Genomic DNA, 13565 nt, shown 5'->3' on the forward strand with positions numbered 1-13565 from the left:
GTAAATGTGATGGCACTAAACAAAGGCATTTGTTACAGAAAAAATGACAATGATTTACAAGCATTTATTGCCTTTCCTGGTGCTGATAATCCTGGGGCAAGTATTCCCAGCCTGTACAGAATGTAGACAAGAACACAGAAGGTTAGAACTTTGCAACTGCATTCATAATAAGACAGGTTGACTTGCAAATCCTACTGTGCTAATATTTATGATTTGTAATGTATTCTTGCATCCTCTGCTTAGCAACAAGGGAAAAGGGTTTAATGAATATGAATTTGGCAGTGGGGAAGAAATGTGGAGGACTATAGTTATTACATATTGGCACCTTAGCTCAGAATTCCACCCACCATTTGATAAGATTGAATTCTATTTAACTTTCTAAGAAGAAATGAATAAATACTCAAAATGCTATATGCATCCTCTGTTAGAGATAATCTATTTCCTATAACTATTTGCTAAACCACAGCAATTTATTTGGTTTAGCAGTTAATCACTTACACATCACTATCTCATATGTAACCTCTGTCTACACCTGTCAAAACTCTGCTCACTCAGTTTCAGCTCAAATGCTGCTTTTCACCAATGTTTTTCTCTGCATTCCTTAGATTACTAGGAATCAATGCCTCTTTTTATCCAGGCTGTATATAGACATTCTGCTCTGCCTCTCTAGAGGAAGGCTATGTTTGCAGTGCAGAGGTCTTACTGCCCTAATACTATAGGGGGTCGATCTAAATCTGAGGTTCATTAACAGGAAGTCCATCTGCCTAAACATGTGAGTCACATTCTCTAAAATGATCTTCGTCAGAGATAAAGATTATCTTTATCTGCTTTACTTCTTTGTCCTATTTCTCCTTGCTTCAGAGAAGAAGGAGGTGAGTTATTCATTCTCTCAAAGACCGAGTTGTTTGCCTGCATTGTTAGTGTCCTACGTGGCTCTGCGCAGCCACTCTTAACTTGGGTTCCCCCTGCCTTGCAGGATAGAACCCACAATTCTTAGTTCATGTTTTCTCCTAGGGCAGAACCCCAGACAAAATCTTAGGTGCATGCAGTTTATTAGGGAGATAATGTCCAGAGTGGCAGCAAATGATTTGGGAAAGGGATGGAAAGGGAAAGAGGGAAATCCATTATAAGAGTATGTTATCAAAGTCACTGGAGGCAGCAAGGCTCCATCCTGACTCCAAACTTCTAAGGATCCTGTAGAATGCTTCCCAGAACCATCCACCTAAGGACTGACTAGGAGAACTATTTATCTGTAAGTCCTCTCTCCTGTTGCTTGGAGTAGCCTGTACTTTCGGGGATGCTCACACATGCTTGAGAAATGGGTACTTTAACATCTATGGCACTGGAGCCTTTCCGGGGTGAAAAGTTAAAGACGTGTAGTACAGGTTTGAGGTCAGACATTTTCTGCATAAGGTGAGTCGAAGCCTGCATCAAGCCAGCCATGGCTGAACTTAGAAGTGAGGGTAAGAGAATGAGTTCGGTCAACAGAGGCATATGTAACACTGGGCCTTCAAGATTCAACACTGAGCAGGCATTACCTATATTTGCAGCCTCATATCCTTCCAGTTCCTGCATGAAAGGTAACTTGTATTAAAGTGCATGCAGTTGTCCAAATACACCATTCCATTTCATTCTCCTTGCTTTTCCATATTCCAGTGCTTTCACGTTCTCACTGCTCCTCAGCTCCCAAAGCTCTACTTAGGTATTTCTACATAAGTTCATCTTTCCTTCCTTTATATTCTTTCACTACACTGTAGTTATATGTGCTATTTAGCACATGCAATACCATGTTTATGTAATGCAACTATTTTACTGAAGCATAATATTCAATAAAAATGCAAAATTCCTGAGCACACTGTTTAATGAATTTTCCCAAGATGAACACATCTATGTAACCACCATGTAGATAAAAAATATATTACCAGTAGCCCTCCCTTTGTCCCACTATAAACACAAATTCCTCCTCAAAGTAACCACCATCTTGACTTTTATCACTTTAGGTTATTTTTGTCTTTTTAAAAAATGTTGTCTAATTGGAATTATACAATTTGTATTCATTTGTCCAATTTCTTTCATCGAATATCCTGTTTGCGAGATCTAAGCACTTGTGCATAGCAATTTTTTCCAGATCTCTATAGTACTCCGTTGTATCAATATCTAACAATTTAGATTTCTTTATTAATGGACATTGAGGTTATTTTAAGCTTTAGAATATTATGAAGAAAGCTTTGTGATTAAAATTGTACATGGCTTTTGATACAAATGTGTATCTATTTCTATTAGGCATATACCTAGGAATGTTTCTTGTCTTAAAGTTTACTTGGGCCTACATTAGTTTAGCTGAGATAGACTTCTTTTGCTTAGCATTCTCCTGGTGTGTGTGGGTTTTTTTGTTTGTTTGTTCGTTCGTTTGGGGTGGGTTGGGGTTTTTTTGTTTTGTTTTTTCAATCTTTCAGTCTTTCTTATTCTTATGTTTAAGATTGCTGTTTTGATAGCAACATTTACCTGAGTTTATATTTCTGCTTCTCCAGGAACAAGCTTTGAATTTTCAGTGGGTATGCACGCCTGGGGTAATGCTTATAGATGGGTAAGTCTGTCTAACTCTGAGGTTGCATATTAGGGAGCCCTTCTTCCAGAAGTCACATTAATTGGTTTGGGACTAATAACTGTCTTAGTGATAAGGGTGCACTAGTGTTAACAGTGCATACATCATGTTTAGTTAGATTAAAATTTAAAATAAACAATGAATAATGTTTTAGAATAAGTATGTTCTGAATATTACATGGGCATGGGATATACTTATCCTAAAGCATTATTCATTGTTTATCTGAAATTCAAATTTAAGTGGGTATCCTATGTTTTTATTTGCTAAATCTGGCAAACTTTGGTAATTTCAGTTTGATAATCAAATATGAGTATTTTGCCTATTAAGAGTTGATGTAATTACTGATACATTTAAGTTAATATTGGGCATCATACTATTTTTTTAAAATTTACTCCACTCAGGGTGCCTGGGTGGCTCAGTTGGTTTGGTGTCCGACGTTGGCTCAGGTGATGATCTCACGGTTCATGAGTTCGAGTCCCGCATTGTACACTGTGCTGACAGATCAGAGCCTGGAGCCTGCTTCAGATTCTGTGTCTCCCTCTCTGTCTGCCCCTCCCCTACTCTCTCTCTGTCTCTCTCTGCCTCTCAAAAAATAAAGAAACAAACAAAAAAAATTTACTCCACTCATGTTGTATTTTTTCTTCTTGACTAATTTTTGATTAACCAAGAACTTTTTTGGCTGTTCTCTTGTAGAAAAACTTCTGTTTCTTGAGAGAAAATACCAAGTATTATTTGTCTTTACCTCCCAGATTCTAGCAGTATCTGTTCATATTGAGTGTTCAGTGGATGTTTGTCAAATGAATGAATGAACGAATGAGGATATTTGTTGTGCTTGGCACAACGAATCAAACTAATACAGTTTATCAGCCATTGTATGGGATGAAAAAATCCCATAAAACAACAAAAATCTTAACAATCATTCCAATGTCTTAGAAAATAATTCTAATGGCGTCAACTAAATCTGCATTTTGCATATGTCACATAGCTCTAGCCATCCTCTTCCCAATTAAAATAGCTCATATCTCCTTCCTCTTACCTTTTTCTTTTTCTCCCCTTCTGGGGTTTCAGTTACAGGTCCTATAAATTATTATACACTTCTAAAGTATATCCCATTTATCTTTCTTTTTGTGCTTGAGCTGGATATTTTTCATTAATCTATTTTCTATTTGATTAATCTTCTCTTGAATCCAATCTCCTGTTAAACTCATCTATTAAATTCTCAATTTCAATTATTGTGTTCCCCCTCTCCATGTGATTAATTTTATAAATTTCAATTCTTTAATGAAAATTGCTACCACCTCTTCTACTTTTCCAGCCTATTAACCATAGTTATTTTAAAGTTCATATCTGATAACTTGAATACCGGCATGTTAATGGATCTATTTATAATTTTTGTTTAGTCTCTTGTCCTGTTTCTTGATTTGCCTGTTAATTCTTATTAACCTGAAACATGTAAGGTAAACCTTATTACCTGAAACATGTCTAAAAAATTATTAGAATTTCTAGAAAACGTGTTCATTTATTCTTCATAGACTACTCCCTACTTTCCTATAGGATGAATCATACTGAGTCACTTTTATGTAATCAGGTGCTGAGCTGTTTCAAGGCAGGAGTGCGTAGGTCTTTGGCTAATTCTACCTCTGCTTCACCCTGGCTCCTAGTGTGCAGCTTTGCAAGGGTTCCGAATAAGATTGTAGGGTATCTACTAGGTTCTTTCCTTCATGGCAGCTCCAAATGCTAAGTTTTGTTACCTTAGCTCCATGAGATTGTTTAAGTCTTTGCTGGATTCTCTTTCTTAGTAGCTGCTCTCAGCATTTTGTCTTAAACCTGTAACTAGACTTTACTGGTTCAATCCACCCATTCACCAGATAACCTCACATTGTTTAAACCCAGTGGTAGGCCTGGCTAACCATAATCTGATATACTTTTACTTTATTCTAGTTACTAAGGTCTTAAAAATACTGATTTTGCCAAATAATAAATTTAAGAAAACATGACAATGTTCTAAAATTGGATCGTAGCGATAGCTGCACAACTCTGTACGTTTACCAAAATAAATTAATTTTACATTTATAATGGGTTAATTTCATGGCATATAAATTATACTTCAACAAAACTTTTTTTTTAATCCAGAAAAAAAGTCACCTACTATGACAGGAGTGACCATTTTAAGAGACATTACTCTAAAAGAATTACCTTATTTTTTTTTCTTTACCTGCATTCAGTTTCAATTGTTTTAGATAATAAAAAAAAATCAGTCATTCCATAAGTTGTGCATCACCTTATTTGCTTCGTATCTTCCTGACCACTTTTCTAGTACTTTCAATAACAAATTTTTGGTGAATAAATTTGTGAAAGGTGTACAAACTCCTTCTTTAACCCATTTCTCTTATAATTGGATAATCATGGGATGAATTTATGACAAGTTTGCAAAAAGGAGCATTGACCACAGTATTTTGACAGGACCCTGGTAAAGAGAACCATATGTTGGCTTACGTTCAGGAAAGAAAGAATTAGTGTACAAGGTGAAATTCATAACAAGGTTGGCAAACATTTATTAAGTTAAGATGTATGGAAAAAGCAAGTAATTTTGAAATAACTAATTGAGATAACTAAGTTGGATTGTTGCTTGGCCCACAGCGAACATTCTTGGTGGCTATTTTTCCTGTATATAAGTTCCAAGGAATTTCAATTCTTTGTAATTCTTTATTCCATTTCATTTGTTTCTTAAAGAACTTAGGTGTATCCCTTTATTTTTTAAATAAAAAGCAATGAAATAGAGGAAAATAATAAAGGAAAAATGAGAAGAGATAATATTTACAATTTTTCATCTATTTACTTATTTGTTCAAATTCCCTTTTGGCCAATTTTTCCTGCTATAGTTGTTTGAGAATGTTTCCATAAAATATTAAATTATATCACGTACTTGAGTAAATGCATGCAATTACTAAAGAACATTATTTGAATAAGCATATACCTTATAATGAAGGTGATTAGCATCATTTCAATACACAAGTTCCTTTATGGTTACTAAAGAGTCATTATCTCTAAGGCAGAGAATATATGAAGCTAAAGCCTCACTACTCGAGGTATTCATGTTGCAAGACAGCTATAGTAGAAAATAATCGGGTCTGGAAGTGTTCCACACTGGCATTTAAATTGGAATTACCCACGAAAACATCAATACACTTTTAGTTATTTTTTTCCTCAGTGTCTGGAATTAACAACAGGACCATAGGGCATTTGCTGGGGATTAAAGTCTAATAGCAGTTTCTGGCCAAATCAGCTTCAAACCATTCACTTCAACTACTCATTATACCCTAGGATATAGTCCAAAGACTGTTTTATCTATATCTATATCTATATCTATATCTATATCTATATCTATATCTATATCTATATCTATATATCTATATCATCTATATCTATACCTATCTATATCATCTATCTATATATATCAGCTATCTATATCATCTACCTATATTTATATTTTACATTTTGTCTTCCCATTGCTAAGAATTCCCATTATTTCTTTTTTTGAATGGAAATCTGGTCTACTGTCAGAATGATTCTACTGGTGATTTGTATACTTTTCACTTTAGTTAAGGTTTGTCTGTCATCAAATGTGACCCCTGCATATTATTATATTTGGTAGATCTTTGCAAGTAAAATTCTCCATCTCCTCAAAACTGGCTGCTGCCAATTTGTGTCTGACCGCCCACTTTCATGATATAATGCCAATTGGATTGTGACACTTCTGTGCTTAAAATTCTTCAATAATTCCCCATAGCCTTCAGGCCAAAATCCAAACCCCTTTGCTTGGCATACAGAACTCTTAATAACATGCCTGATTCCTGCCTGCTACTTCACACTCATGCTCATTTCCCACTATTGTCCCTACACAACCTTTGTTTTCATCATTTGGAACTTTCTGTAGCTCCCTCAGTCATCAGGCTCTTGAGCCTGCAGCTTTCTCACTTCAGAATTTTCATTCTTCTCACTATACCCTTCATCTAATTACTACCAAAATATAGCCTTCTTTTCTTCCATTCTTGTGTACATTCTTGATCACAGTCTTTATGACATTGTGCTGTCATTGTGGGGCTAATAGCTGTTCTCTTGTAGAAAAACTTCTGTTTCTTGAGAGAAAATACCAAGTATTATTTGTCTTTACCTCCCAGATTCTAGCAGTATCTGTTCATATTGAGTGTTCAGTGGATGTTTGTCAAATGAATGAATGAACGAATGAGGATATTTGTTGTGCTTGGCACAACGAATCAAACTAATACAGTTTATCAGCCATTTTATGGGATGAAAAAATCCCATAAAACAACAAAAATCTTAACAATCATTCCAATGTCTTAGAAAATAATTCTAATGGTGTCAACTAAATCTGCATTTTGCATATGTCACATAGCTCTAGCCATCCTCTTCCCAATTAAAATAGCTCAAATCTCCTTCCTCTTACCTGTCCTCCTTTCTTATCAGGCTATAGAAATCTTTTGTCTTAGTTTTAAACCAACTATTCAAATTTTAGAATCCTTCAGTGAACTAAAAGTTGTTAAATAGTTACGTGTCAAGCCAATACTTCATTTTATTATCTATTAAAACACTAAAACAGGGGTGCCTGGGTGGCTCAGTCGGTTGGGTGTCTGGCTTCAGCTCAGGTCATGATCTCGCTGTTCGTGGGTATGAGCCCCGCATCCGGCTTTGTGCTGACGGCTCAGAGCCTGGAGCCAGCTTTGGATTCTGTGTCTCCCTCTTTCTGCCCCTCCCCTGCTCATGCTCTGTCTCTCTCTGTCTCTCAAAAATAAACATTTAAAAAATTAAAAAAAATAAAAATAAAAATAACCCACTAAAACAGACAGACTATGCAGAAGCATCAGTATATACCAAGTCAAGTCGGTTTTATCTGTGCTTCAATACCTGATTCATATAAATCCTTTCAAGGGATTCCCCAGAGACATTTTTAGTTTGAAATTCATAGCTAAATCAGAAGCTATTTATAAAAACATTCTCACCAAAATTTTCTTTGTTCTTTGATTTTTAATTGTCTTAGCCATCCCCACTTCTTTGTACTTTTCATACTTCAAGATGATTTGTTCAAAATACGGATTATTTATTTGTCATACCCTGCACTCTTCTGAATTGCTGTCTATCCAGGAATGATGATTTAGTAAAAGAGACAAGGGCATACTCTGAAACTGCTCTGCTCATGTGTGTTCTTCCCTTTGGATGAGCCCTAGCCATGACTTTGGAGTTGTAAAAATGTTGGTTCTTGCCATTGCCAAAATCAATGAAATAGTTACTAATTAGCTCTGTAAGTAGTGACACCAATATTCAATCCAGAAATCCAGAAATCACTTTTAAACCTTTCTCTCCTCTTGTCCATCTTGTCTACACTATATCTTAAATTTCAATTTCCTGTCAGACTTTTCACGTATATCGTGCAGCCTCTGCTTTGGAAGTGTTCCAAATATGATGATCTATCTAAGTAGTATTCTGATCACAGAAGCCAACAATGTATACAGTTCTGGAATGACTTCAGAAGGTTACTCATACTCAGAAGGTATCATCTCAATTTGCCAGATAAAGTTAAATTAGGAAGAAAAATAAACATTTTCAATTTAAGGGATGAAAGGTGATCCAACAAAGGTGAACAACAACAACAACAACAACAAAATCTGTTGAAAGGTCTTGAGATGACAATTTCTGATGGTCCTACCTGTCCTCCTCTCTCACCCATGACTCTGCATCAGTATGGTAGTTACTCAGCAAAGAACTGCTGAATTGAAGGCTATCATACATTCAAAAATGAATACTTTTTCTCACAAACCATTGTTGTGAAGTATTCCTTGCTCCTGGTTTTTCTTTAAATGTATTTTCCCAGACCGTTCTACTAAATATCCCTAAAAATATCTGAATGAAATTTTGCCCATTTAATCTTGCTTGTTTGGACTGTGTAATCCATTTCAAAAGATAATAAAAAAACACAACTGTGTAGATATTAGCATAAATAGCATTGTGTGTATTCTGTTTGCTCTATTTTCCATTTACTTTTATTAGATGGATCAAATAACGAATAAATACCTGTTTAACCTTATTGGGTGCATTGTCCCATGCCCTCTTAACTCTTACACATTTTATCCCCAAAGATACCATTCAGCTTTGGTGGTATAGTGGTGAGCATAGCTGCCTTTCAAAAGATGCCGTTCATTCACTTACAAACATTTAATGAGAACCTACTGTTTGCATGAAGCTGCACAAGGACATGGAAATCCAGCAGTAAAAAACAACAAAATAACATTCTTCTGCTTTCATGGAACTTACTTCTTACTGGGAATGACACAAAACAGTGACTAAGTTTCTAAAACAAGTCCCTGACTTGATCCATTCCAAAATATTAGTTACATATAGTCATTATTGTTTGTATAATTAGATTGTCAAAACTAAAGGAATAAACTAGACAGTTGGAGGGGTGAGGAAGAGAACAAATTTTAAGTTATTTATTCAGACATGCCCTTAGTGTCTTTTATTTAGAAGCTATAGATTTTTAACATTAAATTGGCTTCACATTTTTATCAGTGTTACCAGAACATTATATATGGGTTAGCATTGTCACAAAGATTCTACATAGATTATTTTTCCTTTAAATGAATTTCCTTAAAATGTTTATAGTGCATCCATTTTCCTGAGTATGAGGAGATTTATGTACATAAAAAGAAACAGTCCTTTTGAAACCAGTACCAATATCACATAACATTTATGATGGAATACTCAGTTGTAAGTTTTTTCTCCTTCCCATAGGCCACTATCTGTGCTAAAGCAAGGCTTAGGTAACTGCTATAAAAGCACTCTTATCTTATTAAGCCTCTTGGGTAGACAAAAATAGGACACATTTAACTCAGGTGAATGAGAAAAATCTTTAAACTTCCAGGTTTTGATATTTTTATGTGTGGGAGGGGTAGGCATTTACAGGGAACAAGCAGATTCTCAACAAAACAGTATTTTATTGATAAATGAATGTTATTTTCCTTCATTGTTGCAATAGGATCTAGTACCTTTCATTCACAATAGTCTATGAAAACTTTGGAAAATTCAGCAGTTTGAAGCACCAATGTGGATAATGAGAATCACCTGATCCACATGCTCTGAATGGATACAATAATAGTCTGTATTACAATGAATGTAGAATTGCACCCTTCTTCAGGGATACCCTTCTTGTAGAATCTGAAAATATGCAGCCTGTAAAGAGCTGGTATTTTGGAAGAGATGTGAAGCTTTCCCAATAGAACTCAGCTCTTATCATTCATTCATGCATGCATGCATTCATTCAACATGTATTTCTTAAGTGTCCATGTAAGGAAACTAGTGTCAATATAAGGAAGTCCCCTAACTTCCTTAAAATAATCAAGTCCCAACCCTCCCTAAAGTTCAAGAATGCTCATGTTTCCCTTTCCTTTGGGAATTGCTCCCTAACTCTTGCTGCCACTGCCATAATGACCTTAGGATTTTCTTACAGACTAAATGTCAGGCATTGTGAACATATTAGAGAATACAAACATAAATAATGCATGGCTCCTACTTACCCTCAAGGAGCCTGTATTCCTGAGGGAGAAGAAAGGAGAGAGATGCTATTTTTTAAAAAGTTTAATACATGTTACATGTGGGTATTTGCAGAAGGATTAATAAAGCACAGAACATCTTTTAGGTAGGTCAAGTCTTCCTAGAGATAAAAGGACACATGATGCTACTTTCTAAACATGCATAGAAAGGAGTTAAGCAGATAAGGAAGGTAGCACAGGAAGAAGGATGCAGGCATTTCAGACAAAAAGATTCAGAGTACAAAGGCACAGAGGCACGAAACAGCACAGCATCCAGGGAAATATAAGCACTTATTATGGATGGAGCAAAGGATATATTTAAGGAAACAGGAGTAAATCTAAAGAAGTAGATGGAAGAAAATTTATGAAAGAACTTACATCTTAAGGTTGAGGAATTTGAATTTTATCTACTACTACTAGAGGACTACTAAGGATTTTGAGCAGTGAAGTAAAAGGATCAGGTTTATGAGGTGATGAGCCTAGAGGCAGGGAAATTTGGGAGGAGATCATTGTGTTCATCTAGACAAATAGGGTGAGTGTCTGAAGGCATGATGAAAATAATGATTATTGAAAGGGAGAAGATAGAATGGTGTTGAAAGTGACCAGGAAGGAATTTGTGACTGAGTTTTGGAGTTGAGTGAGAAGGAGGAACATGAAACACATCTAAGGTTTCGTTGGGGGGAAACTGGGTATATGTTGGTGCTTGGTATAAGACATAGGATGGAGGATGAAGGAGGTGAAGCAAGTATTTCATTGCCAAGTTTGAAATATCTGTGCTACCTCCGTGTTCAGTAGGCCATGCATATCATACATCTGACACCAAGAAGGAAGTTCTGGGCTAAAGATGACTATACTGATATTTAAGAGTTTTCAGTGCTACCATTTGCATCCTATACTGTTGAAAAAGGCTATAAAATGTAAAATTTAACCAAACAAATGTGGTACTATGTTAGAATTACTAACATAGAATTACTATGTAATTATGTTAGAATTACAGTATCTCTAGACCCACTAAATTTAAACACAATGCATTAAATGAAAAGATATATTTTTTTATAACTTAGGAACCCTAAGTATGAATATCTTTAAAACTTGTATGCAGGACCACTGTAATGCAATTAAATCATGTTATAAAAGAGGCCATCAAGCAAGATAGAAAAAGTGCAGAAAGCTACCATTTTTCTTTCCTTATAATTTTATTATGCATGAGGTGGAGAAGAGCTGTTTTACAGGGGTTTTACAGTGACCAATTAGTTTAGCCCAATTATGAAAAGAGCCTAAATGTCCATCAACTGATGAATGGATAAAGAAATTGTGGTTTATATACACAATGGAATACTACTTGGCAATGAGAAAGAATGAAATATGGCCTTTTGTAGCAACGTGGATGGAACTGGAGAGTGTGATGCTAAGTGAAATAAGTCATACAGAGAAAGACAGGTACCATATGTTTTCACTCTTATGTGGATCCTGAGAAACTTAACAGAAGACCATGGGGGAGGGGAAGGAAAAAAAAAGATTAGAGAGGGAGGGAGCCAAACCATAAGAGACTGTTAAAAACTGAGAATAAACTGACGGTTGATGGGGGGGGGGGGGGGGAGGGAGGGAAAAGTGGGTGATGGGCATTGAGGAGGGCACCTGTTGGGATGAGCACTGGGTGTTGTATGGAAATCAATTTGACAATGAATTTATATTAAAAAAAGAAAAGAAAGAAAACAAATGGCCTAGTGTGCCATGCCAGGGAGTTTAGATTTTAACCAGGTGATGGGAAGCCATTGAAAGATTTTTGGGTTTTTTTAAGTTTATTTATTTATTTTGAGAGAGACAGAGAGAGCAAGAGCGAGGGAGGAGCAGAGAGAAAGGGAGAGAGAGAAAGAGAGAAGGTAGGCTCAAGTAGGCTCTGTGCCATCAGCTCAGAGCCCAATGTGGAGCTCAATCTCACAAAACTGTGAGATCATGACCTGAAAGACTTTATGAGGGAAATAACATTACCAGACTTAACGTTATATAAAGTTAATGCTAATAGCAGTGAGAATGATGAGAAGGAATGAGGGAAGACTGTGATCAGGAGAGAAATCTGATATGTTATTTTAATAATCTAGATAAATTTTGAGTCAGACACTTACAATAGAACAGGTAAAATTCCAGGAACTAGTAATAATAGTATTACTGTATATAAAGAGCTTGTAGTTATTGAGTATTTTTCCTGTACTAGGCGCTTTTCAAATCCTTACATGTATTATTTTACTTAATTCTCATAACCGCCCTATGAAATAGGTATTATTATTTTTTCCCATTTTTTTACATGAGGAAACTGAGATACCAAGAGACTAAGTAACGTACCTGAGATTATACAGCACTAGGATTAAGTTATGGTACTAGGATTCACATTAGATATTGTGATGCTAGAATCCTTGCTCTTGACCATTATGCCTCAAAGGATTCCTTGTCAAAAAGAATGGATATCCTTGGGCTTTCTGAACACATGGGGCTTATGTAGTAGTTATGAGTCATCATGTGAAATTAAAATTTCGTCCAAACAATTTAATTAGATTGTCAATAAAGACCTGGAGAAGGAAGAGGCAAAAAAAGTTGTGTCTATATTGTTGAAAATTACTGGATTTCTAACACCATTATATTCACTGTTCATAGCATTTGACTAAGAGTTAGAAAACATTAATTTCATCTCTGTCCTCACCTAGCTGAGTGACCAGCCTATCACTGAGTCTTGTACTCCTAATTTAACGGATGAACAGGCTGGACAAAATTATTTTTAAGGCTTCTTCCAGGTCTAACATTTTGTAATTCTGAGTGTCAGCCAAGAGGGTGCTACAAAGCAGCTATTGGTTTGGCTAAGGGGACAGAAATCCTTGAATAAGCCTGTCATCTGCAGCCCATGTGAAGCTTTGGCAGTAGTAATATGCTTGGCAAATGATAGCTTGTACCAAGCACTCAGGGTAAATTCAACTGTTCTTGCCAAGAATTAATTGCCTCACTCTGTGGTCACCTTCATCTCAGGCTATTGGATTAGTTTGCTTGGGCTGCAGTTATTAATGCAGAAATGAAATTTGAAAAGTCAGGGGTAGCCTCCACAAAAACATACTTTATTGATGCAATTTATAAGCAGTTCCAAGGCCAAAGAGAATGGTCAACTAGGGGTGCCGATGTAAGTAAAATATCTGAGCATGAAGCATTGTACAATAGCAGAACAATATCATATGTTTATTTGCTCTTGAGAGTTTTTCTATTCCTTTTTATTTGAATAAAAGCAAATAGTCCAGCTAGGTTAAAGTAAAAATTCATCTTTCCTTCTTATACCCAATTCCTCGAATATCACTCCTCAGGAGTAGCCACTA

This window comes from Panthera pardus, unplaced genomic scaffold (assembly GCF_024362965.1).
Source record: "Panthera pardus isolate Hobbes unplaced genomic scaffold, ASM2436296v1 HiC_scaffold_6, whole genome shotgun sequence".
Taxonomy (NCBI): domain Eukaryota; kingdom Metazoa; phylum Chordata; class Mammalia; order Carnivora; family Felidae; genus Panthera; species Panthera pardus.